A 24,768-nucleotide genomic window follows, 5' to 3' on the forward strand; every position below is an offset into this window, starting at 1 on the left:
TAATACAATTAGCTTCTCGTTGACAGAACTCTTTTTCTTTGATCTCCTGTGCTCATTCTTCCAAAAGCAACTCGATTGCTTCTCCTGATTAATTTCTCACTGTATATGTACTTAATAGAATTGAAAACCAGCAAGTCGCCATATAAGGTGACATCAGATGAGCTATTAAAATAACATTCTTTTTCAAGGACAGGATTTGGTCTACCTAAGCCAAACTCATCTGAGTGTAAAATAGGAAGGAACCCATGAACAAACACCAAGCTGCCCTCAAAGGCAATTTGCAGCACATCCTCACTAATGATGATGTAGTGTCCTGAATCCGGGCATTTACTTAACTTTACTAAAACTTGAGAGTTACACAGTCCTTCAGAGTTGTCCCAGGGTGTGAGTGTGTGGAAACCTTTCTTCTCCCACATGTACTGGACACTAGATGAGAACAATTAGTCAGTGGGCAAGGTAGAAGACAAATCCTAGTGGCAGACTCCCTGAGAAAAGCAGGTGCTAGATGCTAGAGAGGAAAGAGGAGGGGAACGTGTGCTCACTGGGATGAAGCACTTCAGCGTCGTCACCTCACATATTCTCTCCCACAGAAGCTACCCAGGCTGTTTCTTATGAAACTATCTTCAGCTCTTTCCCACCATGGCTCAACTTGCCATAAAACACCGAAAGTCCTAGAGGGCAGATTCATTTCCAGAGACACAACATAGGGGACATCTTACAAACGAAGAGTGGTTGCAACTTAGCTTTTCTACTTTTGTGTTCAAACCCGAAAGTCTCCTTATAGGATCACGTTTGGAAGTTATTGTACCGCTCAGCAACAGCCTCCCGTTGAATTAAGAAAATTCTTGGAGGACCTTTGGAATATCAAACAGCAGGTGGCGCTGTTCTAAGAGGCTGTGCCGCTTTCAGGGGTGGGATCTAGGCTGGCGGAAGTTGGAAAGCAGAAGGACTTGGAGAGTCGTTCCTGGACCTACTTCCATTTTCATACCTGGCTTCATGGTCAACCGTAATGTAAACAGCCTCCGCCACACTCTCCTGCTGCCCTGAACTGAGTAGTCATGAATTCTCTATGATGGACTGAACTCTGAAACTGCAAACTGAGAATGGCTGAGAAACACCTAAAGAAATGTTCAACATCTTTAGTCATAAGGGAAATGCAAATCAAAACAACCCTGAGATTTCACCTCACACCAGTGCGATTGGCTAAGATCAAAAACTCAGGTGACAGCAGATGCTGGCGAGGATGTGGAGAAAGAGGAACACTCCTCCATTGTTGGTGGGATTGCAGACTGGTAAAACCATTCTGGAAATCAGTCTGGAGGTTCCTCAGAAAATTGGACATTGAACTGCCTGATGATCCAGCTATACCTCTCTTGGGCATATACCCAAAAGATGCCTCAACATATAAAAGAGACACGTGCTCCACTATGTTCATCGCAGCCTTATTTATAATAGCCAGAAACTGGAAAGAACCCAGATGCCCTTCAACAGAGGAATGGATACAGAAAATGTGGTACATCTACACAATGGAATATTACTCAGCTATCAAAAACAACGAGTTTATGAAATTCGTAGGCAAATGGTTGGAACTGGAAAATATCATCCTGAGTGAGCTAACCCAATCACAGAAAGACATACATAGTATGCACTCATTGATAAGTGGCTATTAGCCCAAATGCTTGAATTACCCTAGATCCCTAGAACAAACGAAACTCAAGACGGATGATCAAAATGTGAATGCTTCACTCCTTCTTTAAATGAGGAAAAAGAATACCCTTGGCAGGGAAGGGAGAGGCAAAGATTAAAACAGAGACAGAAGGAACACCCATTCAGAGCCTGTCCCACATTTGGCCCATACATATACAGCCACCCAATTGGACTAGATGGATGAAGCAAAGAAGTGCAGACCGACAGGAGCCGGATGTAGATCGCTCCTGAGAGACACAGCCAGAATACAGCAAATACAGAGGCGAATGCCAGCAGCAAACCACTGAACTGAGAATAGGTCCCCTATTGAAGGAATCAGAGAAAGAACTGGAAGAGCTTGAAGGGGCTCGAGACCCCAAAAGTACAACAATGCCAAGCAACCAGAGCTTCCAGGGACTAAGCCACTACCTAAAGACTATACATGGACTGACCCTGGACTCTGACCCCATAGGTAGCAATGAATATCCTAGTAAGAGCACCAGTGGAAGGGGAAGCCCTGGGTCCTGCTAAGACTGAACCCACAGTGAACTAGTCTATGGGGGGAGGGCGGCAATGGGGGGAGGGTTGGGAGGGGAACACCCATAAGGAAGGGGAGGGGGGAGGGGGATGTTTGCCCGGAAACCGGGAAAGGGAATAACACTCGAAATGTATATAAGAAATACTCAAGTTAATAAAAAAAAAAAAAATGGAAAAAAAAATGGTTTAATCCTGTAAACTGTTTCTGTCCGGTATCGCAGTCATCGAACACTAAAGTATCTAGTATGGCTGCATTGCTGTCAACTACATGGAATTAGCCAAACTCTGTGTCTCTCAGATAGAGGCCAATATGTTGTGTTAGTTGACAACAGGAAAACACAGGAACAACCAGCCCATCAGCCAGCTGGCACTCATTGACTCCAAACTGTATCAATTTCTTTTACATCTTTGCTGTCAAAATTCCGTTATGTAAAACTGTGGGAAGTTTCTTTATAGAGCTGAGAGTTAATTTAGTTTCCTTCATCTTTAAAATGGTTACGAGTTACCAATGTTAAAGGAACCAATGAAAGAATATGAAAATAAAACCTAACGCATAAAGAAATACTGTCAGCCCAAGGGGTGATAACAACACCTTAATTCTACACAGGCAAAACCAAATGAAAACAGTGGTAATGGTGACCAGCTTACCCAGTAACCCTAGAGGGACCTCAGTGTGAGACACTAACTCCCCCTCAGTCATAAGAACAAACTGTTTCTTACAATAGGGAAACAACAGCAGAGAAATAGAATTGTCCCAGAGTCCAGTTACTGGTGGTAACTAAACACCGATCAATATTAAGTGTCTATCATCTAACTTAGACTGTTTTCTCACCTTCTATGATCTCTAAAATCTAATCATTAAACATTTCCAACTTTCAATGGGTGATTCACAGGTACCATCAAGTCAGAGGTAATCCAGCGTTCACTGAGTCACATTGTCCTAGAAATGGCTCCAGGCATAGAAGAGATTATCTCCAAAACAAAGCAGCCAGGGCATTGTATCAGTATCTAAAACCGAGAGAGGAAACGAAGTATGGTGTAGTTCTAGATCCTTCAAAAACTCCTCTACAAATCCATTCACACATGGCTCCGAAAGGCAAATCCATTGTTTCTTCCCTTTATCTGGCATGGTTTCCTATGTTCACACAACTTCTCTGTATACACTTCTAATATTTTTCTCCTTCCCAGGTACTAATTATACTACTATCTTACACTAATTGGTTATCACAAATTTGGAGGCAGAGAGTATAGTTCCATTAAAGTACGGTGAAGGAAACGTTATCAGCCACTTGTTGACTACTACCTGTTCTAAATGGATAAATGAGGGCAGCTTATTTTGGTGTTCAACCTTATTAATAATTAATCACATTTTATAACGAAATCATTAGTCTCTAGTGGTTTTGTTTTCTTGGAGTGTACTTATGTCTTTTTTGAGTTGCTGGGGCATGTTTAAAATTACTCTTCTGAAGTTTTTGTCTAGAAGTTTTCTAAGTCATTCTTCTAGGGGCATTGTGAGGGATTGGTAACCTCAGAGGAATTGTGTCTCGGTTTTTCATGTCCTTCTTTCTGCTCTGGTACCTAGACATCTAGAGTTTGTTTATTGGTTGAGCCTTTTTGGGTATTTTGGTTTGTTTTGTTTTCCATTTTTTTTTTTGTTCAAGTTGTCTTTCTTCTTTCTGTGGATGTGTTTGCAATGTTCAGGAGAAGTTCAAGTATTAGTAGGGTTGGGGTATTATTTTCTTCAATGGGACCGACATTCTGAAATACAGGCCCTGAGGATTAGTCTTTCTCTGAGAATCAGCTACTGTCTACAATAATAGTTATCCAGAGTGAACATACCACTGCCTGGGTCCTGCTTCTATTACACATGGTGTGGGTCCCCATGCTCAATGCCAGGTCATCATACTCTCTGCTCCCACTATCTGTGCCTCATGTCGTGGGTCCTATCATCCTTGGTACCCTATCCTGGATCAGATCTGGCCAATGCCCCACCTCTGATATGGATTGTACATCTCTGTAATGGGAATCATTAAACTGATTAAGATTGTTTATGAAAGAGTCACTCTTAGAATCATGTCTCATGCTGTGTCCAAATTGACCTTAACAGAAAGGCTTCTGAATAACAAAAATCAAGGCTCTAAGATTTTTTTATCTAAGAAGGTAGATTCCTTGACCTAAGACCATTAGTCTGGAAACCAGATCTGTACAACCCGGTATAGCGCTTGCTTCTGTATGTTCTTTGTGTGATGTTTGTTTACATATATCTTTGTGAGCATTTATTGGCTACGGGGATAGCATGCTGAATAAAACAGTGAGAGAGCGAGAGCGAGAGCGAGAGCGAGAGAGAGAGAGAGAGAGGGAGAGAGAGAGAGACAGAGAGAGAGACAGAGAGACAGAGAGACAAAGAGACAAAGACAGAGTCAGTCCTGCCTTTCAAGAATTCTACAAAACATCAGAAGGACAAAGACAAACTCATGTGCTTAAAAGACATGAAGGGGATGCGTGGAGCATTATGGGAACTTATAATAAGGGTACCTTATCTAGATGAGAAAATCAATGAAAGTTGCATCTAATCTGAAGGTTGAAGATCTAACTGGTATCAAGAGAATAAAGCTACTGGGGGGGGGGGGGGGAGGAAGGAAGACTATCTTATGTGAAGGCCTAAAACCAAGAACACAGTGTAACTCACTGGCTGAGTAATGTGATCCGAGGTGACGTGAACCTGGTGCTGTTGAAGCTCGGGTGGCTGCGAGTGATAGTGCAGGAGGAGCCTTACGGGAGTGCTCCACAGACAGAGTGAGAAACAGGCAAATACGCATGTCAACCACCTTAAGGATGTTCTCTAGGCTTCGGGGACAAGATGAAAAATATGTGCAGGAAAAAGGAAAGGTATGTGTAGATGGCCCTGACCTGCTTTGATTCAGTCCCAAATAAAACAGGAAGCAGCTTAACTCTAAAGAAGAAATGCAAGAGGCAACCCTTTCTGCAAACCAAGTATCTTAGTTATTGTTTTTATTGCTGTGAAGAGACACCATGACCAAGGCAACTCTCATATTTAAGAAAAGACATTTAATTAGGGGGGTCGTTTATAGTTTTCATGTGTTAGTTCATGATTATCATGGTGGTCTTGAGAACTTTAAACCCTGATCCATGGGGGGTGAGGGGGCTTAGGTTTTTGAAGCCTAAAATCCCAACCCCAGTGACACACCTCCTCCAACAAGGCCACACCTCTTAATCCTCCCCCAATAGTTCCACTAACTGGGAACCAAGCTTCAAACCTGTGAGCCTATTGGGGCCATTCTCATTCGAACCATCACATCAAGTGCCCTCATTCAGTGTCAGGTTATGTACTGAGCACCTGCTTTGTACCTAGAAATGTTCTAGATGCAGAGAAGACTGCTGTATACAAAGGCACACAGATCTTTGCTCACAGAGATTCCTTCTTTTTTTTTCCTTTTTTTTTTATTAACTTGAGTATTTCTTATATACATTTCGAGTGTTATTCCCTTTCCCGGTTTCCGGGCAAACATGCCCCTAATCCCTCCCCCTCCCCTTCTTTATGGGTGTTCCCCTCCCCATTCTCCCCCCATTGCCACCCTCCCCCCAACAATCACGTTCACTGGGGGTTCAGTCTTAGCAGGACCAAGGGCTTCCCCTTCCACTGGTGATCTTACTAGGATATTCATTGCTACCTATGAGGTCAGAGTCCAGGGTCAGTCCATGTATAGTCTTTAGGTAGTGGCTTAGTCCCTGGAAGCTCTGGTTGCTTCACATTGTTGTTCATAAGTGGTCTCAAGCCCCTTCGAGCTCTTCCAGTTCTTTCTCTGATTCCTTCAACGGGGGTCCTATTCTCAGTTCAGTGGTTTGCTGCTGGCATTCGCCTCTGTATTTGCTGTATTCTGGCTGTGTCTCTCAGGAGAGATCTACATCCGGCTCCTGTCGGCCTGCACTTCTTTGCTTCATCCATCTTGTCTAATTGGGTGGCTGTATATGTATGGGCCACATGTGGGGCAGGCTCTGAATGGGTGTTCCTTCTGTGTCTGTTTTAATCTTGGCCTCTCTATTCCCTGCCAAGGGTATTCTTGTTCCCCTTTTAAAGAAGGAGTGAAGCATTCACATTTTGATCATCCGTCTTGAGTTTCATGTGTTCTATGCATCTAGGGTAATTCAAGCATTTGGGCTAATAGCCACTTATCAATGAGTGCATACCATGTGTGTTTTTCTGTGATTGGGTTACCTCACTCGGGATGATATTTTCCAGTTCCAACCATTTGTCTATGAATTTCATAAAGGCATTGTTTTTGATAGCTGAGTAATATTCCATTGTGTATCCATTTTCTGTATCCATTCCTCTGTTGAAGGGCATCTGGGTTCTTTCCAGCTTCTGGCTATTATAAATAAGGCTGCTATGAACATAGTGGAGCACGTGTCTTTTTTATATGTTGGGGCATCTTTTGGGCATATACCCACAATCTCAGGGTTGTTTTGATTTGTATTTCCCTTATGACTAAAGATGTTGAACATTTCTTTAGGTGTTTCTCAGCCATTCGGCATTCCTCAGCTGTGAATTCTTTGTTTAGTTCTGAACCCCATTTTTTAATAGGGTTATTTGTCTCCCTGCGGTCTAACTTCTTGAGTTCTTTTTATATTTTGGATATAAGGCCTCTATCTGTTGTAGGATTGGTAAAGATCTTTTCCCAATCTGTTGGTTGCCGTTTTGTCCTAACCACAGTGTCCTTTGCCTTACAGAAGCTTTGCAGTTTTATAAGATCCCATTTGTCGATTCTTGATCTTAGAGCATAAGCCATTGGTGTTTTGTTCAGGAAATTTTTTCCAGTGCCCATGTATTCGAGATGCTGCCCTTGTTTTTCTTCTATTAGTTTGAGTGTATCTGGTTTGATGTGGAGGTCCTTGATCCACTTGGACTTAAGCTTTGTACAGGGTGATAAGCATGGATCGATCTGCATTCTTCTACATGTTGACCTCCAGTTGAACCAGCACCATTTGCTGAAAATGCTATCTTTTTTCCATTGGATGGTTTTGGCTCCTTTGTCAAAAATCAAATGCCCATAGGTGTGTGGGTTCATTTCTGGGTCTTCAATTCTGTTCCATTGGTCTATCTGTCTGTCTCTTCTAACTCCAGCTACTAAGCACTGCACAAGCATAGGCTACTTCATCCAGTGCAGCTCTCCAAGAAGGACCACCACATCACATTGGCTCCTTCCAGGAAGGATCTGAAGGTGATTAAGGACTGTACATGTGTGTGGATCCCAGGATCATTCTGTTAGGTAAATGCAAGTAAAAGACAAGAGGGGCCAGTGCAGAACCCTGGAGCTATCACAGCAGCAGAAGTGGGAGAACTCAAGGCTTCACAAAGGCAAAACAAACAGCTTCCAGGTCAGTCTTGTAAATGATAGCTTTAAAGCTTTACATGACTTTTATTATAAAACTACCATTGCCATCCAATTAAATTATCTCTGTTGACTAGACTTTAATCTACATCCGGAACAGGGATCATCTATGTTCTCTGATAACAGAATCTTCTGTAGCAAGGCTCCACAAGGCACTTGATTCTGATAGATCTGTTTGGGGTGTTCCCACAGAGAGGCCATGCCTCTGGCTGCTTTGTTGATTTTCCTTCCATCCTCCCCTCTTCTCACCTCCATGAGTCTTTGTTTTAGTCAGGAACCAGAGTTCATGCTCCCCTCCCTTGAAGTTGGGCCACCTAAGCTCCTTGGTTCTAAAGGTCTCCCAGGAACGTGACAAAGAGGCCATCCTAGCATTGGAAGAGTGTGCTTCAGGACATGACCCTACATTCAGAACATGACCAGTACATTGCAGCAGCAGTACTGAATATTAGGCATGCATGCATTTTTTTAAGCCCACGATCAGACACAGCTTGTCTGGACAAGGAGGGATGGTGACCCTTGATCTTTCTTCCTACCCTTTTGCTTCCCGGTCTTGCCCAGTTAAAGTCAGCTGGTATGGTCTTATTGACACTATTCTAGACCTTTAGCCTTGAGGAGAGGTTAATTGATTGGGATTCTTAGGAGGGTCAGTTTAATGTGTTCATTTGCTTGAGTTAAAGGATGTCCAGGCAGAGTTGGTAAAGCAACATTTCTAAGTGTGCCTGTTTGAGAGCAAGGCTGAAAGACATTCATATTTGAATCAGCAAAGTAATGATCACCCTTGCCATTGTGAGGTGGATGTCACCATCTAATGCACCGAGGATCAGATAGAATCCAAAGGTGGGAGTATGACTCATCTTGGTATCACCCTCAGAGTCTCATTCCCACACCCAAACCCACACCCACACCCACACCCACACCCCTCCGCTCTCCTTCCTCCTCCAGCACACACACCTCCTTGAGAATACACCCTGTCCTACCTTTCAACATTAGTCTTCCTGGTGCTGGCTCAGGGCCTGGCAGCAGAGGTGCTCTGGTTCTCAGACCATTAGACTGGTGTTGACTCGTGACTGCTTTACTAGCTTACAGATGACAGATTGTGGGATCTCACAAGCTTCAACGTCCTAAAAATCCATTTCACCCATGTACAAAATGTTTCCCTATCTATCCATCTGTCTGTCCATCCATCCATCCATCCATCCATCCATCCATCCATCATCATTAGCCACATATCTATCCTTAGTATCCATCTGGAAGAGGTTGCTGCACACATGTGGCTATGTTGGACTGGTCCGTTGTATGCAGGATGCACTGTGGTGCTTGATAGCTTCAAGCACAGATTCCCACCTACCAGCCACACTGACCAGCCTTGCTCCTGAGTGGCTCTCTGAGTATTATCTCTTATAAAAGGACTCTGCTAATCTGACCTCCACCTTTATGTCGCAGCCTTCCTTTGGGCACACCCATTTCCCTCCACAGTTCATCTTCCTTGGGTTCCCAGTCTCGTCTCTTTTGCCACAGTGAGTGCTCAGTACCATGTTTTCTGGACTGAAAGGTTTTAAGGCCGCATCTTCATACCCTTCTTTGGCAGACTATCCCACACACTGCTTCTCCTAGTTCTGCTCCCCTTATGCTGGCTACTGCACAGCATAACAGTGAACTGTTACTACAGTTCAGAGAGCCTGATAGATAATTAGAATGGCTAACCATTCTAATTAAATAGATAACCAGGAATGGCTTGCAGAAGTTCTTGGTATTTACAATGCTCAGGCATCTTTTTGGGTGAGTGTATCCAGGACTCACAACTTAATACCTATTGAATAATCGCCCTTCCCTTGAGTGGGAAAGACAGACGGCTTATTCTACAACCCAGGCGACTCTTCCAACTCTTAGTCTCCTAAGCCTCTTACCAAGATGGAGGATAAGGTGGCAGAAGATCTGGTATTTGAATTGGGTTCTCCCTAGCAACCTTAAAAGTAAAAATGTTGGACATTATGGAACTGGAAAATTGTCTCAGCAGTTAAAAGTGTGTGCTGATCTATTGCCCTTGCAGAGGATCTAAGTTTAGGTCTCAAACCCACCGTGGTTGGATGATAAAGTCTGGGAACTTGGGCCTCATGATTCCAACTTTATCTGAAGGCCTCCACTGGCCCCTGCACCTAGGTGACAACACAAAGACTCTAACCGTTCAGAGCTAGTGTAAGGACAAGGCTTCAGGTCACTGCCGGTGCAATTGAAGAACGTCTCTTTGTTCCCCTTCAAATGCCCATAAAGAAATGACTGGCTGTCGTGCTGTGCATCCCATTTAAGAAGAGGTGTGGTGTCTGCATTACTAGTTCTTGGAGTTTGTGTTTGAGAACATTACAGATTTAACAAGACCGTTATGGAAAACCAACCATATCATTCATATCCTAGCAACTTCAGAAGTTCCCAAATACCAGTCGCTAAGCCATAGCATGGTGGTAGATTATAGCTACCAGAATAGTTGTTAGACTGGGCTGTTATGGAGACTTATATAGGTATTTGACAAGGCTAGATTCAGACAACATGGCACATGACCTCTAGATGAAGGTCAATGGGATATCATTATCATTTGGCCAAACATCAGTAAGATAGAAAACAATGTCTCTTCATCAAATGCTAGCGATGACTCCTTTCCTCATTTCTGTTCCTTTCCTTTCCTCTTTTTCTCTTCTTTTTTTATTCTCCTCTACAAATGAGAGAGAGAGAGAGAGAGAGAGAGAGAGAGAGAGAGAGAGAGAGGATATCTGATTCATTTTAAATAATGGCTGAGAGGGCCAGAGTAAGAAATAGTTGTGAACAACAACTTTCCGATTTAAGTTAATTTCCACGAATATCTGTGCCTTTGATGTTTGCTTAATCATATTATATTAGCCAGGGAATCTACACTTTAAGGGAGAACGTGCTGCAATCTTCAAGGCTCACTAAAGCTGCCTCATTTATATTACGGATATTTAGTTTATTCAAGAAATGCTTATACTGAGCCCTTCCTATAACAAGATTAGACTCTAATTATTCTGGGATCACAAAGAGGAGAAAACCAGACATTGATTAACTCCCTCAGGGGTCTGATAAATGAGACTCTACTACAAAGTGCAAGTCTATCTCGGCTGCGACCAATGTACTGATAAAAAGATATATAGGAACTCTGACTAGAATAGATTTTATTTTAGCCTAAGTTTTAATGTAAACTCCTGCCTTCATGTGAGCATTTTGTGGTTTCATATATCTAGATATCATCAGAGACAGACACAGAAGAAGCTTTTAACAGATGCTTATTGGAAGAGAGAAAAAAATGAAGAAACAAAAGTTCTGTCACGTTTTTCAAGGTAATGTTCTTATGGAAGCATCCTTCATTTCTACATTCCTTACAAAATAAATGAGCATTTCCCTGAGGCATAGGGCCATGCCTGTCTCATTTTAAATCCTGCATAGAACCTGGCTGGCATAGTTAATGCACAATAAGTGTTTTCTGAATAAAATGAATAATTTAATCAGGGATCTGCTTCTGCAATGCATAACAAGTAAACAACTCAACTACACTTGTCAAAACTCTTCAGAATTCTACATAATTTATTTATTTATTTAACCTATCTAGTTGGAGACAGAGGCTACCTATGGAGCACACACTGGCCTTTAAGCCACTGGTAACCTGACCATGAACTCGTAATTTTTCTGCTTCAACCTCTTAGGTGTTGGAATGGTAGATGTGCTCCATTTAGCCCAGGTGGTTATATTTTAATGCATATAAACGTACCTTGATAAACATAGAGTGGTTAACAATATTGTACTGTATCGTCGAGCTGTGCTAAGGTCTGTGGTAGAACCAATGATCTTAACCAAAGGGAATAGATAATAGTGTGGGTAATGAATGTTAATTAGCTTGGTCTCCATGATCAGTTCACAGTGTATATATGTATTACAAAATACAAAATCATGCACCTTAAATGCATGGGAAATTTATTTACCAATTATACCTCTCTAATGCTGCAATAAAAAGATAGTTTGTTACTACAAAGAAGAAGCTAGGGGCAGGCTGACTGCAGTCAACTGACTTACTAGTCAACGCCAGAACTAAGAATCTAGGTTATTCTCTCTGTGTCTGTTCTGCCATTTCAGAGGTGACTCATTTTGCCTTCAGGTTAGTTCTCCATGTGGTTGACTCCACAGTAGTTCCAAATGGCACATTCAAAGGCAGAGGAGACTATCACCTCTGTGTATTCTTTTATCTTTTTTAATTTTTATTAAAAGGTTTTTTTACACACAGTATTTTGATCATATCCCTCCCCCTCCTCTCAACTCCTCCCCACCTCCCTACCTACAAACTTCATGTTCTCTTTCTCAAAAAAATAAACCCACCAACAATGAAATCAAAACAGACAAACAATAACAAAAGGAAAAAAAACAGAAGAAAACAGTAAGAGAAAGAGAGAGAGAGCACGCGCGAGCACGCGCGAGCACGCGCGTGCACACACACACACACACACACACACACACACACTCCATGTGCTGGCCAACTACTCCTGGGCTTGGGGCTTGCCCTGGAATTTGGTTGATATACAATGACTCTCCATTGGGGAAAATTATTGTTCCTTTCCCCAGAAGGTATCTGTATGGTTTGCATATGTTTGGCCCAAGGAGTGGCACTATTAGAAGGTGTGGCCTTGGAGGAAGTGTGTCACTGTGAGGGTGGACCTGGAGACCCTCCTACTAGCTGCTCCTACTAGCTGAGCTGAGGATGCTCAGTCTGTTCCTGGCTTCCTTCGGGTGAAGATGTAGAACTCAGCTCCTTCTGCATCATGTCTGTCTAGATGCTGCGATGCTGCCATGTTCCCACCTTGATGATAATGGACTGAACCTCTGAACCTGTCAATAAGACCCTAACTAAGACAGTATCAATTGCAAATAGATTCTTGGCTAGATTAATGTTGTATCCATTTCCCCCTCTCAATGCTGGCATTATGTCTGATTTGAACCTGTGCAGGCCCAACGTGTACTGCCAGAGTATCTGAGTCCATATGTTCATCAATCCTGCTGAGTCTGGAAGATACTATGACTTTGGAGTCATCTACCACCTCTGCTAGGACATTCTTTCCACCTCCCCTTCTGCATCGATCCCTGAGCCTTGAGGGTTTGCTAAAGAAATCCCATATAAGACCGAGTGCTCCAAAGTAGACCATAACCACTGAAACCAACTGCCATTATTGGATGATTAAAAGAAGCAAAACACACACACACACACACACACACACACACACACACACACACACAGAGAGAGAGAGAGAGAGAGAGACAGAGACAGAGACAGAGACAGAGAGAGATACAGAGACGGAGACGGAGACAGAGAGAAAGAAAGAGAGAAGTATGTATAGCAACAGGGTATTTTTAATCATAGTAGATGCATTTCAATTTCATTAACATTATAAAGATTTTGTTGTAAGATAGATAGATGACACAGATGATAGATAGATGATAGAGAGATGACATGGATGCTAGAGATAGATAGATAGATAGATAGATAGATAGATAGATAGATAGATAGATAGATCTTTCTTCTTAGCATTAATGGATATTGTTCTTGGTTTTATTGTTGTTCTGAGTTAATTTTGCTAGCTAAACTTACAGACTTTCAATATACTAACACCCATATTCTTTTTTTTTTCCAAATTAAACACTTTTTTTTTTTATTAACTTGAGTATTTCTTATATACATTTCGAGTGTTATTCCCTTTCCCGGTTTCCGGGCAAACATCCCCCTCCCCCCTCCCCTTCCTTATGGGTGTTCCCCTCCCAACCCTCCCCCCATTGCCGCCCTCCCCCCATAGACTAGTTCACTGGGGGTTCAGTCTTAGCAGGACCCAGGGCTTCCCCTTCCACTGGTGCTCTTACTAGGATATTCATTGCTACCTATGAGGTCAGAGTCCAGGGTCAGTCCATGTATAGTCTTTAGGTAGTGGCTTAGTCCCTGGAAGCTCTGGTTGCTTGGCATTGTTGTACTTTTGGGGTCTCGAGCCCCTTCAAGCTCTTCCAGTTCTTTCTCTGATTCCTTCAATAGGGGACCTATTCTCAGTTCAGTGGTTTGCTGCTGGCATTCGCCTCTATATTTGCTGTATTCTGGCTGTGTCTCTCAGGAGCGATCTACATCCGGCTCCTGTCGGTCTGCACTTCTTTGCTTCATCCATCTTGTCTAATTGGGTGGCTGTATATGTATGGGCCACATGTGGGGCAGGCTCTGAATGGGTGTTCCTTCAGTCTCTGTTTTAATCTTTGCCTCTCCCTTCCCTGCCAAGGGTATTCTTTTTCCTCATTTAAAGAAGGAGTGAAGCATTCACATTTTGATCATCCGTCTTGAGTTTCGTTTGTTCTAGGGATCTAGGGTAATTCAAGCATTTGGGCTAATAGCCACTTATCAATGAGTGCATACCATGTATGTCTTTCTGTGATTGGGTTAGCTCACTCAGGATGATATTTTCCAGTTCCAACCATTTGCCTACGAATTTCATAAACTCGTTGTTTTTGATAGCTGAGTAATATTCCATTGTGTAGATGTACCACATTTTCTGTATCCATTCCTCTGTTGAAGGGCATCTGGGTTCTTTCCATTTTCTGGCTATTATAAATAAGGCTGCGATGAACATAATGGAGCACGTGTCTCTTTTATATGTTGAGGCATCTTTTGGGTATATGCCCAAGAGAGGTATAGCTGGATCCTCAGGCAGTTCAATGTCCAATTTTCTGAGGAACCTCCAGACTGATTTCCAGAATGGTTTTACCAGTCTGCAATCCCACCAACAATGGAGGAGTGTTCCTCTTTCTCCACATCCTCGCCAGCATCTGCTGTCACCTGAGTTTTTGATCTTAGCCAATCGCACTGGTAACACCCATATTCTTAACGCTACCAGCTGACAACGCTGTACACTGTAGATCTAAGGACAACAGATCGCTGGCTTTACAAATTTGCAGAGAATTTGCAAAAACTTCTAACCAGGACAACTGGAAAAACACTATCAATTTACATTATATAGAAGAGTCACCCAAATGTTACTTGCAGAGAGGAATAAAACAGTCATATAAAACAAAATAAATATAAATCATGCCCTCAGAAGGCTAAACACTCTTGCTGTAAAAATGATCTAGAAGAAAAATTAAGAGCAATGCTGTGAGTTGCTTCTAGAATATAAATCCTTTACTGATGTGCGGCCTACCCATTACTTGTGTTGCATGCATGGTGATACTGAGAGTAAGAGGAAGCATGTGGCTCTACACTGTTTTCCAGTGAATAGCATCATAATAGAAACAACCTGACCTTTAGCCTAACTGATATGAGCTCAGCTCTCTTTGTAGAAGTTTGGAGACATGAGCATTAGCAAGCCTTTCCATTGCTGTAAAAAGGTGCAAATGTAATGTCATGTAAATGTATTCCATGCAAATAATGGTGACGTACCAAAGAAGGACTTAGCTCATGTCTCACCCTTGCAGGTGCCAGTAGACCACACATATTTGGATCCTTAGTGCTCTGATTATGAGTTAAGTCAGCGATTCCAGAGGGGCAAAAGTTCTGTATCAGGTTACCTACTCTCTGCGTCATCTGGCTTCTGAGAACAGGGACAGCGATTCTTTTAGCAGTGTCTGAAATAGCTACTAAACTTGTTGGGCATGGAAAGAGTACATTAAATGAACTTGAAATAGAACTGAGGCAGAAAAGAGATTGTGACAGTGCCTAGAAACAGAGATGGCGCTCACACAGGAGTGTCCTCAGTACAGCTACACTGAAAGACTGAGGTGGCCCGCAGAGCAACTTCCCTCCAATCAAAATAGCACTTGGAAAGAAACCACTCACTCGGGGACTTCTCTGTGAAATGGGAATTATGTCCTCACTCCCCATGTGGATTATTTTGAAGCCTCAGAGGGTAGCATATCTGAAAGTCTTTTGTGGATCATAAAGTTACAGGCAGTTAATAAGTAACCAACCTGCTGTATGAAGCGATGGTTCAAGCTCAAAGCCAGAAGTTTCCCTGAATCCCAGCTCCTTTTCTCCATCACCTCTACATCTAATCCTTTTGCAAGCCCACTCCACTCTACCTCCTCAACACATCGGTCTGTCCTCTTCCCTCGCGTCTTCTATTGCCGCTCGGATTGAGGTCCCCATGTATCTCTACCCACCTACCAATAATAGCAGCCTTCTAACTGAAAACATTCTATGCCTCTACCTCACTAGACTTCCTTCAGAAGTCAGATTAAAAAAAAAACATAAATCAAGACAGAATCAAAAATCCTGTTTATAGAACTACTAGATAATCTCATAAAATAGTCTTGATAAATGAATTACACCATACATGGCCAACCCTGCCCACTTCTTCATCACATCCAGGTCTGCACTCTCTGGTTCCAGCCTTCCTGACTTAATCCAAAGACATTGAGATTTTTATGCTAAAGTGTTTTGTGGCTTTAGATCTTACGATTTTCAGACTGTGAAGATCCCATGAGGTTGATTTTTACAGATATGAGGTCTTTTTTCTTCATATGGATATCAATACTTCTCTTCTGTCTACTCAGGACAAAGTTGAACCTGAAGCAGCAAGGTGATTATTATTAAATTCTGACTATTATTTATTCTTCGGCTGATGCGTTTGGCTTCAGGTTTGAACTAGGTCTACACGGCTTGAAGTAGATGGGTCAGCCAGAAAGTATTCAAGTGATATGGGAACAGGACCCATCTCGCCTGGGTTCATTGACCTCTATTGACTAACCTTCACCATTTGAAAGGCCTAAAAAGGAGATAGGACTCTTCCCGTATTACATGAAAACCTCCTACAAAAGGAAACATGACTTCCACTACTTAGCATTAATAAACTACACAGACAGGCCTGCATCACAGAGGAGAAAAGCTAGTGTTGAAAAGAGATGGATCCAGACCCTTGGCAAGCCAGTCACCATCACAACTCAGTTTGCACTCGGTCTTCATAGACTGCACAAGGCAGGGGCCATACTTCAGCTCATATCCAGCACAGAGAGAACCCCGGGACACAGCTAAGAATGGTCTCTATTTCCTCCACAAAAGACCACACATTGAAATCTCAATAGACCTCAAAAATGGGAGACTTTAACTCTCCAGAAAACAGAGCCCGTAGGGCAGTCCCACAGTGCCCGCAGATTGCAGCATTCTGAGTTCCCAAGACCGTATCAACGATTGCCCACAGTATCAACTGTTGCCACGTGGTGCAAACAGAAAAATTTCCTGCCTCTTCCCCTAGTGCCACAAGATGAAACGAAGGCATTTCCCCCCTCAAATGTACTCAAAGGAAAGTGTCGTGAAAGACAGCAAATTAATTAATTAATTAACTAATAAAAGAAAACTCAGAATCTTTCAGGCTGCCCTCCTGGTAGATAGGAGTTCTACCAACACCAACCTGCGCCAGTTGGTCCTGTGTATGCTTAAGCACAACTGTGGACAGCACTACACACTTCAGGAAGCCCATTGATTGTAGACAACTCTTTCAGGAGAATGATGTCTCACAGTGCACCAATATCTACCTCTTGCAACCCCCACAGTTCCGTTCTTTGGACAGTATGAAATAATTCTATTCTTGCTCTTTTTTTTTAATCATGACGTTTTAAACATTTAGATAACAAGTAGCCCCACTTTGTTGTACCCTTATTCAGTCTGTCTTTTTCTTCAAATAAGTCTCCTTTGACCAGCCATTAACCCTTAACATCTTAATCAATCTAATTTACTCTAAATAGCTCAGAACCTGGGCACCTGTATAAGGGGAAGGAACATAGTCCCTTCTTGCTGGTGACATGTTTGATTGTGCGTGTGAAAGCTGGGGTGACAGGAAGTGCCTGCCGAGCAGTGCTCTTTAGAAACCTAAAAAGCATCTCTACTCAGAAAATAAAAACAAATGGTTTGACCTTTTGTGGTTAACGCAGGCAGAAACTGCCTTAGGTTACGGTGGAAAGATAAATGGTATAAAATGTAATATTTACCTGTCATGTTTGGAAACAGCTACTTCCTGTTCCTCATGCTTACAGTTGCAGAAAGGGGCAGGGAGAATGAGCCTGTCTACGGCTTGTGCACATATATACCTTCTCTCTGCTAATGCTTTGAAAAGGAGATAGCCTAAGAAACACTCAGAAGAAGACCCTCATCTCCCTGGGGGACACCTGGAACATGGAGGGAACAACTAACCTAAGAGTCCAGATGCTTCTCAATAAAAACAAGTAGGATGTTTACAAAATAAGGATAGAGGATGGGTCAGTGGTTGGTGGGCCCCCTTGACCAGGATGGCTTAGATGTGCATGTCCTTGGTCCTCTGATTAAACTTTAATCTTATTTCAGATATTGAACACAGACTCACAGGAGGGGGGAATCCCCTGGATCTCTTTGTCCCTCTTCCCAGTTTAGCCATATGAAACAAATCTCCCTTTTTTCTTTCCATTATTAATTCGGCTCTTTTAATTGGCTTACAAGGGACAGATGACTAAACTAGTCACTTGTGGGGGCACAGACTGTGACCCCCAAACTGGATGGCATTAGAGTGTGGTACATGAGAAGGTTGCAAAGGCATATATGACATGGATGAGATCCCACGCAACAGTCAGGTATGGTAAGTGAGACAGACAGGCTGGACGGTGAACATGGAGAGGCTGAGAGAAGAGAGAGTGGCCAGTATGGAGAATGGCATCTCTGATGGCGAATCAGGATGGCTCTTCGAAGACTGAAGGGTAACAATACTCACCTACCTTTCCAGTGGTCTTTCTACAACGTCAGCGTGGCCCTATCTCTGGAACTCTCAGCATCTATCCTCCCCTCCCACATCCCCCATGGCTACCTCTCAACAGCCTACACTTAGGAAGAACACTGGACAACCATAAAGAAGTAGATTTTTAAACCCTTATCCCCAGAGATAGAAAAACTCCTAAGCCATGGAGAATGTTAGAAAAGATTCCTTAGAAATACAAAGTGTAAGACTCGCCCTCGGGAAGTTTCAAAAGTTGAGAAGAAAGAAAAGACAGATCCCAATCTCGAAGAAGGCAGTGATAAAATTAAATCCATGGCTAGGTCTATCCATTGACCAGGACTTGGCCCATAACATGGCAGATGCTTTATTTAGAGTAAGAAATCAATTGGGAAAATGAATGAACATTAATCAACAAAAGCTCTTCCCTTAAATTAAATAAAATGACGCTCAGTTGGAACATGATTTCAGAAGGTACAAATAGTTGAGCTATCGTGGGGAGAAGCTTAGCACGATTGCAGCCTCTCTAGGCTCCCTAGAACCATTTATTTTTATTTGTAAGGATGGAGCCTACCAACGTTTTAAGACCCCCTGCTTGCTATGCATTCTCTGGTGCAGCAGCCTGAAGAGCAATACAAGCATCCCTGAGCCAGATGGCTACCCCTACAGTGGGCCAGAGTGTAAATTTTAATTGACAAAATGAAGGTGCAGCCAGTAATGCTGACATTTCAAGCAGGGAGCATCCTGTTTCTTAATAGGTGGGGAATTCAAGGAGAAAGGAATCTCAACACAACGCCTGCTGACAGATGTTCAGTGAATTCTTTCCAATGTAAGAGACTAATATTAAGGGGGAGTGCTTCAATTTTTAAAAGGAATGATTGCTTCTAAGGGATTCATACTAATTTTGTAAGTGCCAAACAGTGAAAGTCTATCAGAGACAAAATTTTATTTTGAACAAATGGCCCCAGTTTAATCTGTTTTCTTCTAGAAGAAAGGACTCCATAAAAAATCAGCCCACCTTTCTCCCTGTTCTCCGGGTACTATAAGTAATAAATCTCTGAGGTTACCTTTAAAGGCGAATTAAAATTGCCTTATTTCTTCTGGAACATCTATGAAGATGGTGTCTGGAATAGCCCATCTCTTTCCTTTCCTGGGTGTCACTCGGAAGATCATTGATGATCTCTGTGTCAAATGGTTAGGTTTTCTATGGTGAGTCTCGTTGTCATGGGTACGAAAGATGAATATTATATCAAACGTCGGATTCTCTGCCAGTCGCCATGATGGCCAGAGGCACCAGAGTGAGGCACCACAGGCACATTAAGAAACCAGCTGGTGCCCTTGACGATGTAGCTCAGGGGTAGAGCAACTGATTTGCAAGAAACCAGCTGGTTTCTTCCAACTGTGTGGATTTTGTACCCCAGGACTGTGACATGATTGAGGATTTGAGTCACTGACTTACAATGTGGCAGGATAGACATGGCAAAACCCTCCAGAGTCATGTATGCCCAGCCTCTCTGTCAGTCCAGAGATGCAGGGCCAACCTGGTTCTTTAGAGCCCAGCTCTGACTAACAGAGATGTACCAATAATCATGGGAAACTGAATCCAAACTTCTCTATCTCTGGGTCAATTGTGCACAGGTTTTGATCAATTGAGAACGAGGCCTGGGCACCTGTGTCCTTTACCAAAGGAGTTGCTATGTGTGTTTTTCCCTTCCTCTGCAGTGCTTCCCAGGGTGGGCCCTAACCATGAGTACACACACACACACGCACACACACACACACACACACACACACACACACACACACACACATACATTTTCATCTTCCAAAATAGTTATTTCATTCCCATGACACTTCTCAAATTCCTCCTGCTTAATCTTCCAAAATGACTCTTGGGGTCAGAAGACCTGGATTTAAGGTACACTATCATTTAAATGATCTGGGATACCTGCTCCCCCCAAATTTTTTCATTCCAGTTCTTTAAGTCTAAATTGTTTTGTATAAAATGCCATGGTGATGACAGTCAGGATTGGTAGAAGGGTCAAGAGATACAATGTATGGGCAAGGGAGAGGGCCCCATTGGTAATGTGCTTGCTGTTTAAGCATGAGGTTCAGATCCTGAGTTCAGATCTCCAGTCAGGCATAGTGACACGTACCTAAAATACCAGTGCCCAGTGCAGGGGAGGCAGCAGGTGTATTCCTGGAATTCACCTACCAGCCAGCCTGGTGAGGTCAGCGAGCTACAGATTTAAGGACTCTTTTAAAAACAAAGGTAGAGGTGGGGCTGGCTGTATGGCTTGGCAGGTAAAAACACTTGCTGACAGCCTTTCTTTGATCCCTGGAATTCAGTTAAAGATATAAGGAGAGAAGTGACTCCACAAAGTTGTCCTCTGATCTGCACCCCACATATATCATACAGAGCTAATAGCAATAATTAATAAAGTGTTTGCAAATGATAGAGATTAATGTGGAAGATACCCAGCATCAACCTCTGGCCTCTACACACACACACACACACACACACACACACACACACGAGAATACAATATACATAGGCACAATGTATGTGAAGTCAAGCTCTGTAAACCTTTCAGGCCCAATATGTGTCACACGAAGAAACAGACATGCTCTGATGTCAACTACATAACAGACGCAGAGGCTGAGTGGGGATGGACCCAGGTCTCGGGGCAGCCACTGCAGCGGTCACAAAGGGTCCATCATAAGCAACAGAGAAAGTGGACCTGCCAGTGACTCTTGAGGGCAGTCTGGATCCTCTCAAATAGGTCAGTGCTTAAAGCTAAAAAAAAAAAAAAAAAAGGAGGAAGCAAGAATTCAGGGAAGAACACAGAAATGAAAGTGTTAAGCAGACAGATTCTGTGAAGGAAAAAGACTAGAGGGTGACAAGCAGTGCCACAGAGACCGGCAGAGGGACAGGAGAGGGAATCCACAAATGCCTACTGCTGTGGGGACACAAGGAAGCTAGGTCATGTGAGCCACACTGAAACTTCAGTGTTCCCATTCCTAACAGTCTGGGGAGCTTGGCTCTCCTCATACATCTCCTCCTTTGTAGAAACCCTGGGGAACACAACTTCTACTTCCCTTAAGTTTTTAAAAATTCTGAATGAGGTAGTGTTCATTTAGATGCTATCCTGACTTTTTTTTTGCTATCAGGAATTACTGTTGGGGGTACAAACATATGTAAGACACATAAGCATACTCGTGCATGCAGACATGCACACATGCTTAGTGTGGTGGTGCATGCTTTTAATCCCAGCACTTGGGAATTCAAGGCCAGTCTCTGGTCTACATAGTGAGCCATCCAGAGTACACAGTGAAATGCTGCCTCAAAACAAACACTCCCTGAAATCCTTCACACATACAACATACACATGCATATACACAATACATTCATTCATATACACACACATACAAACACATGCATGCACACACAAACATACACACATAACCATACACAAAGGCACACACATGCATACACACAGAAATGCATGAACATATACAAACACGCATGTATGCACACAAACACCCACAAATACACACATGTGCCTACAAACAAAAGCATAATCAATAAATTCCCACACACACAGACATAAGCACAAATACAGACACACACACAAACATACATGAAGACCACTGAAAAAGGACACACTAGCACACAAACACAAATGCATGCACATAATAAACACACACATAAACACAAGTACAAACATTTGCGCACACAAAAGCACATGCACACACAAACATGCATGCAAACACACACACACACCAACACACATAGCTAAACATGGGAATTCCCATACAATTATACAAACATATGTGCATATACCTAGGCAGAGGGACATAAGCACGAATGCACACCAAAGAAAAATGCACACACACACATATACAAACGCATATGTAAATACCCTCCCCTCATTCAAATACATATACAGAGAAATGCAAAGGCAAACAGGAACATGCAAATGCATATATACATGACATACTCAAAGACATACATAAATGCATAAATATGCAATACAAATACACACCTGTATCTATACAGACAACAGACATATGCACAGTCACACACATAGACAAGTATAGACAAGCATATTCATACATATGCACAAACACATACAGAATCATACATAGAGGCATGCAATCACACAAACATGCATAGACACACGCTGACCTAGGCACATACACATTCACTGACCCTTGTACACAAATACATGTACACACCAAATATACACATAATCACATATGCAAACACATGTGTAAACATACAGAAGCAGACACATATGCAAACGTTTAAAAAGTGACATCCATGTAACAGAGAAGATCTGAAGACTAGATTCTTTGATCTCAAACCCACCAGGATAGCTACCATAATCTACTCATCCCTCTCTCACATGAATTCCCATGCCTACATAAAGCAAGGTCTCCTAAGACAGATCGGCTTTAGGTTCCTATACAGAACAGTTGGAATTTAAACTTATCCTTTCTTTTTTACCATGGATTTCACCAGATTCACAAAACCTCTCATCCCTGAATCAGATATTCCTAAACATCTTCCTTCTGAGACCGAACTGATCTGAAGATATACTGAGAAATTCTAACTTTCTTTAATTGATCATTCCAGCAACTCAGGTTTTGATCATATAATGACACTTGATGACATATAACGGCATGCAATGACATGTAACGGTACTTCTTTCCACTTTCCCCCGGCCATGTTTTCTTTTCTCGTTTAATGTCCACACCACCACCCCCTTCTGAATAGATCTCTTTACTTTCCCTTGCTCTTGTCTAGCTCTCAGTCAGTCCCTCTCTCCCCTACCTTCAGCATAGCTGACCTCTGTTTCTCTCTCCAAGCCACTGCCCCATTTAAAATGCTTTCCGTCTCCGTCTCCGTATATTCTTGTTCATCTGATCCTATACTTATCCTCTAGCAAATGCCTGGAGAGTCATACAGTGTGAGTCACTGAGACATTAATAAGTTACTCTTGGGGCTGGGGATTTAGCTCAGTGGTAGAGCGCTTACCTAGGAAGCGCAAGGCCCTGGGTTCGGTCCCCAGCTCCGAAAAAAAGAACCAAAAAAAAAAAAAAATAAGTTACTCTTTGTGAAGGCAGATGACATCACTAACCCACTGTCTGGGACATATGCCCTTGATTAATTTGCTCCACAGTAGACATGAGTGGGTAATAGTCTTCCCAGGTCCCAGCTCTTCCCCTAAGGATGGGTTCTAGAACCTTCTAAACTGAGGATTGAGATATAGGAAGCAGACTTAGAACCAAAGGAAGGCAAAGTTAACAATTCATAAGATGTGGTCTGGGCCAAGAATCGTTCTGTGAGGCCAATGCTCAGAACTACATATGATTGGAACATTTTAACAGAAAGTGTCCTGGTTAAGGTTTGGTTGTTTTTTTGGTTTTTGGGTTTTTTTAATTGTGGTCTGAAAGAATGAGTTTGTATGGCCACACAGTGCTTCATGGTGTTGTGAGTCAGTGAATAGGTAGTCAGTATGTTACGTCATCTCCAGTCCTACCAACTGTCGTTAAGAGACAGTCACAGAGATAAACTGGGAAAGGCCACAGAGCTGTGTGTGTGAAAGCCTGGACTTGAAGACTTTTCCTTTCATTACAGCATGATGCCGCGTGTAATCCCAGCTTCCATTTCTCTCTTCTTGGATGTGGATAACAAGAGCCTCAGCTGGTAACAAAGAAAAACCCAGGAACAGCTGAACTGCCAGAGGCTGACCCCACCAACCCCCACCACGGTCATTCCCTGAACCAAGTCTGAGATGCTGGCGACCCAGTGGCTGACACTTGTCCTCGGGGTTTCAGAAACAGTTTCACAACATGCTACCTTACCCTAGGAAGGAAGCAGCATTCATTGCTTTCATTCCTTCGTGGGGCTCTTAGCTGCTCTTTTCTTTGATCAGCTGGTACAGGAAATAGTGTACGGTTTCTTAGGCACAGCCAACTCTCTCTCGCCACACCCAGACAATGTTCTAAAGTTTTTATTGGATCTGAGTGTGCCAACCTTGTGCTGTGGAATTAAGCGAGGGTTGCTAAATATCATTCATCTTGCAACATCAGATGTCATTCTCTGTGTATGTGTCCTGTCTCCCTAGACTATGAGCAGGGGAGACAGGGTCTCTGTGTTAATGACGACAGTGACATCTTCAGAAATAATAATGGATAAGTTAATCTTAGCTGCTCCTAACATATGCTATGCCACTTGCAGAAACAGTAATCTAGCAGAGTTCTACCCACATCGGAGTCTCTTCTGTATATTACCCCCAGCATCCTAATAGATAAAATTGAGGGGACAAGATAAGTGAGAGCCTTCCAAATGGTGGCAGCTTTCTCTGCTG

The 24,768-nt window shown here is 42.7% G+C and overlaps 2 long non-coding RNA genes across 4 annotated transcripts in view; one reads left to right on the plus strand and one right to left on the minus strand.

Moving 5' to 3' along the window:
* LOC102546371 (uncharacterized) overlaps window positions 1-24,768 on the minus strand; it is an 82,510-nt gene that overhangs the window by 51,373 nt on the left and 6,369 nt on the right. The window contains exon 1 of one of the 3 annotated variants that reach the window (XR_015635583.1): window positions 24,263-24,440. The exons of 1 other annotated variant lie outside the window; for it this stretch is intronic. This is a non-coding gene — a long non-coding RNA (uncharacterized LOC102546371). Of the gene's footprint in view, window positions 1-24,262; window positions 24,441-24,768 lie in introns of those variants that run through there. One more of the 3 variants, XR_015635584.1, reaches the window with a different exon arrangement.
* Window positions 910-24,489, plus strand: LOC108352565 (uncharacterized). The gene is made up of 3 exons (XR_015635585.1): window positions 910-1,011; window positions 10,886-10,981; window positions 24,036-24,489. It is a non-coding gene; the product is annotated as an uncharacterized LOC108352565 (long non-coding RNA).

The sequence above is a fragment of the Rattus norvegicus genome, chromosome 13 (assembly GCF_021556685.1).
Source record: "Rattus norvegicus strain SHRSP/BbbUtx chromosome 13, alternate assembly SHRSP_T2T, whole genome shotgun sequence".
In the NCBI taxonomy this organism is placed as follows: Eukaryota; Metazoa; Chordata; class Mammalia; order Rodentia; family Muridae; genus Rattus; species Rattus norvegicus.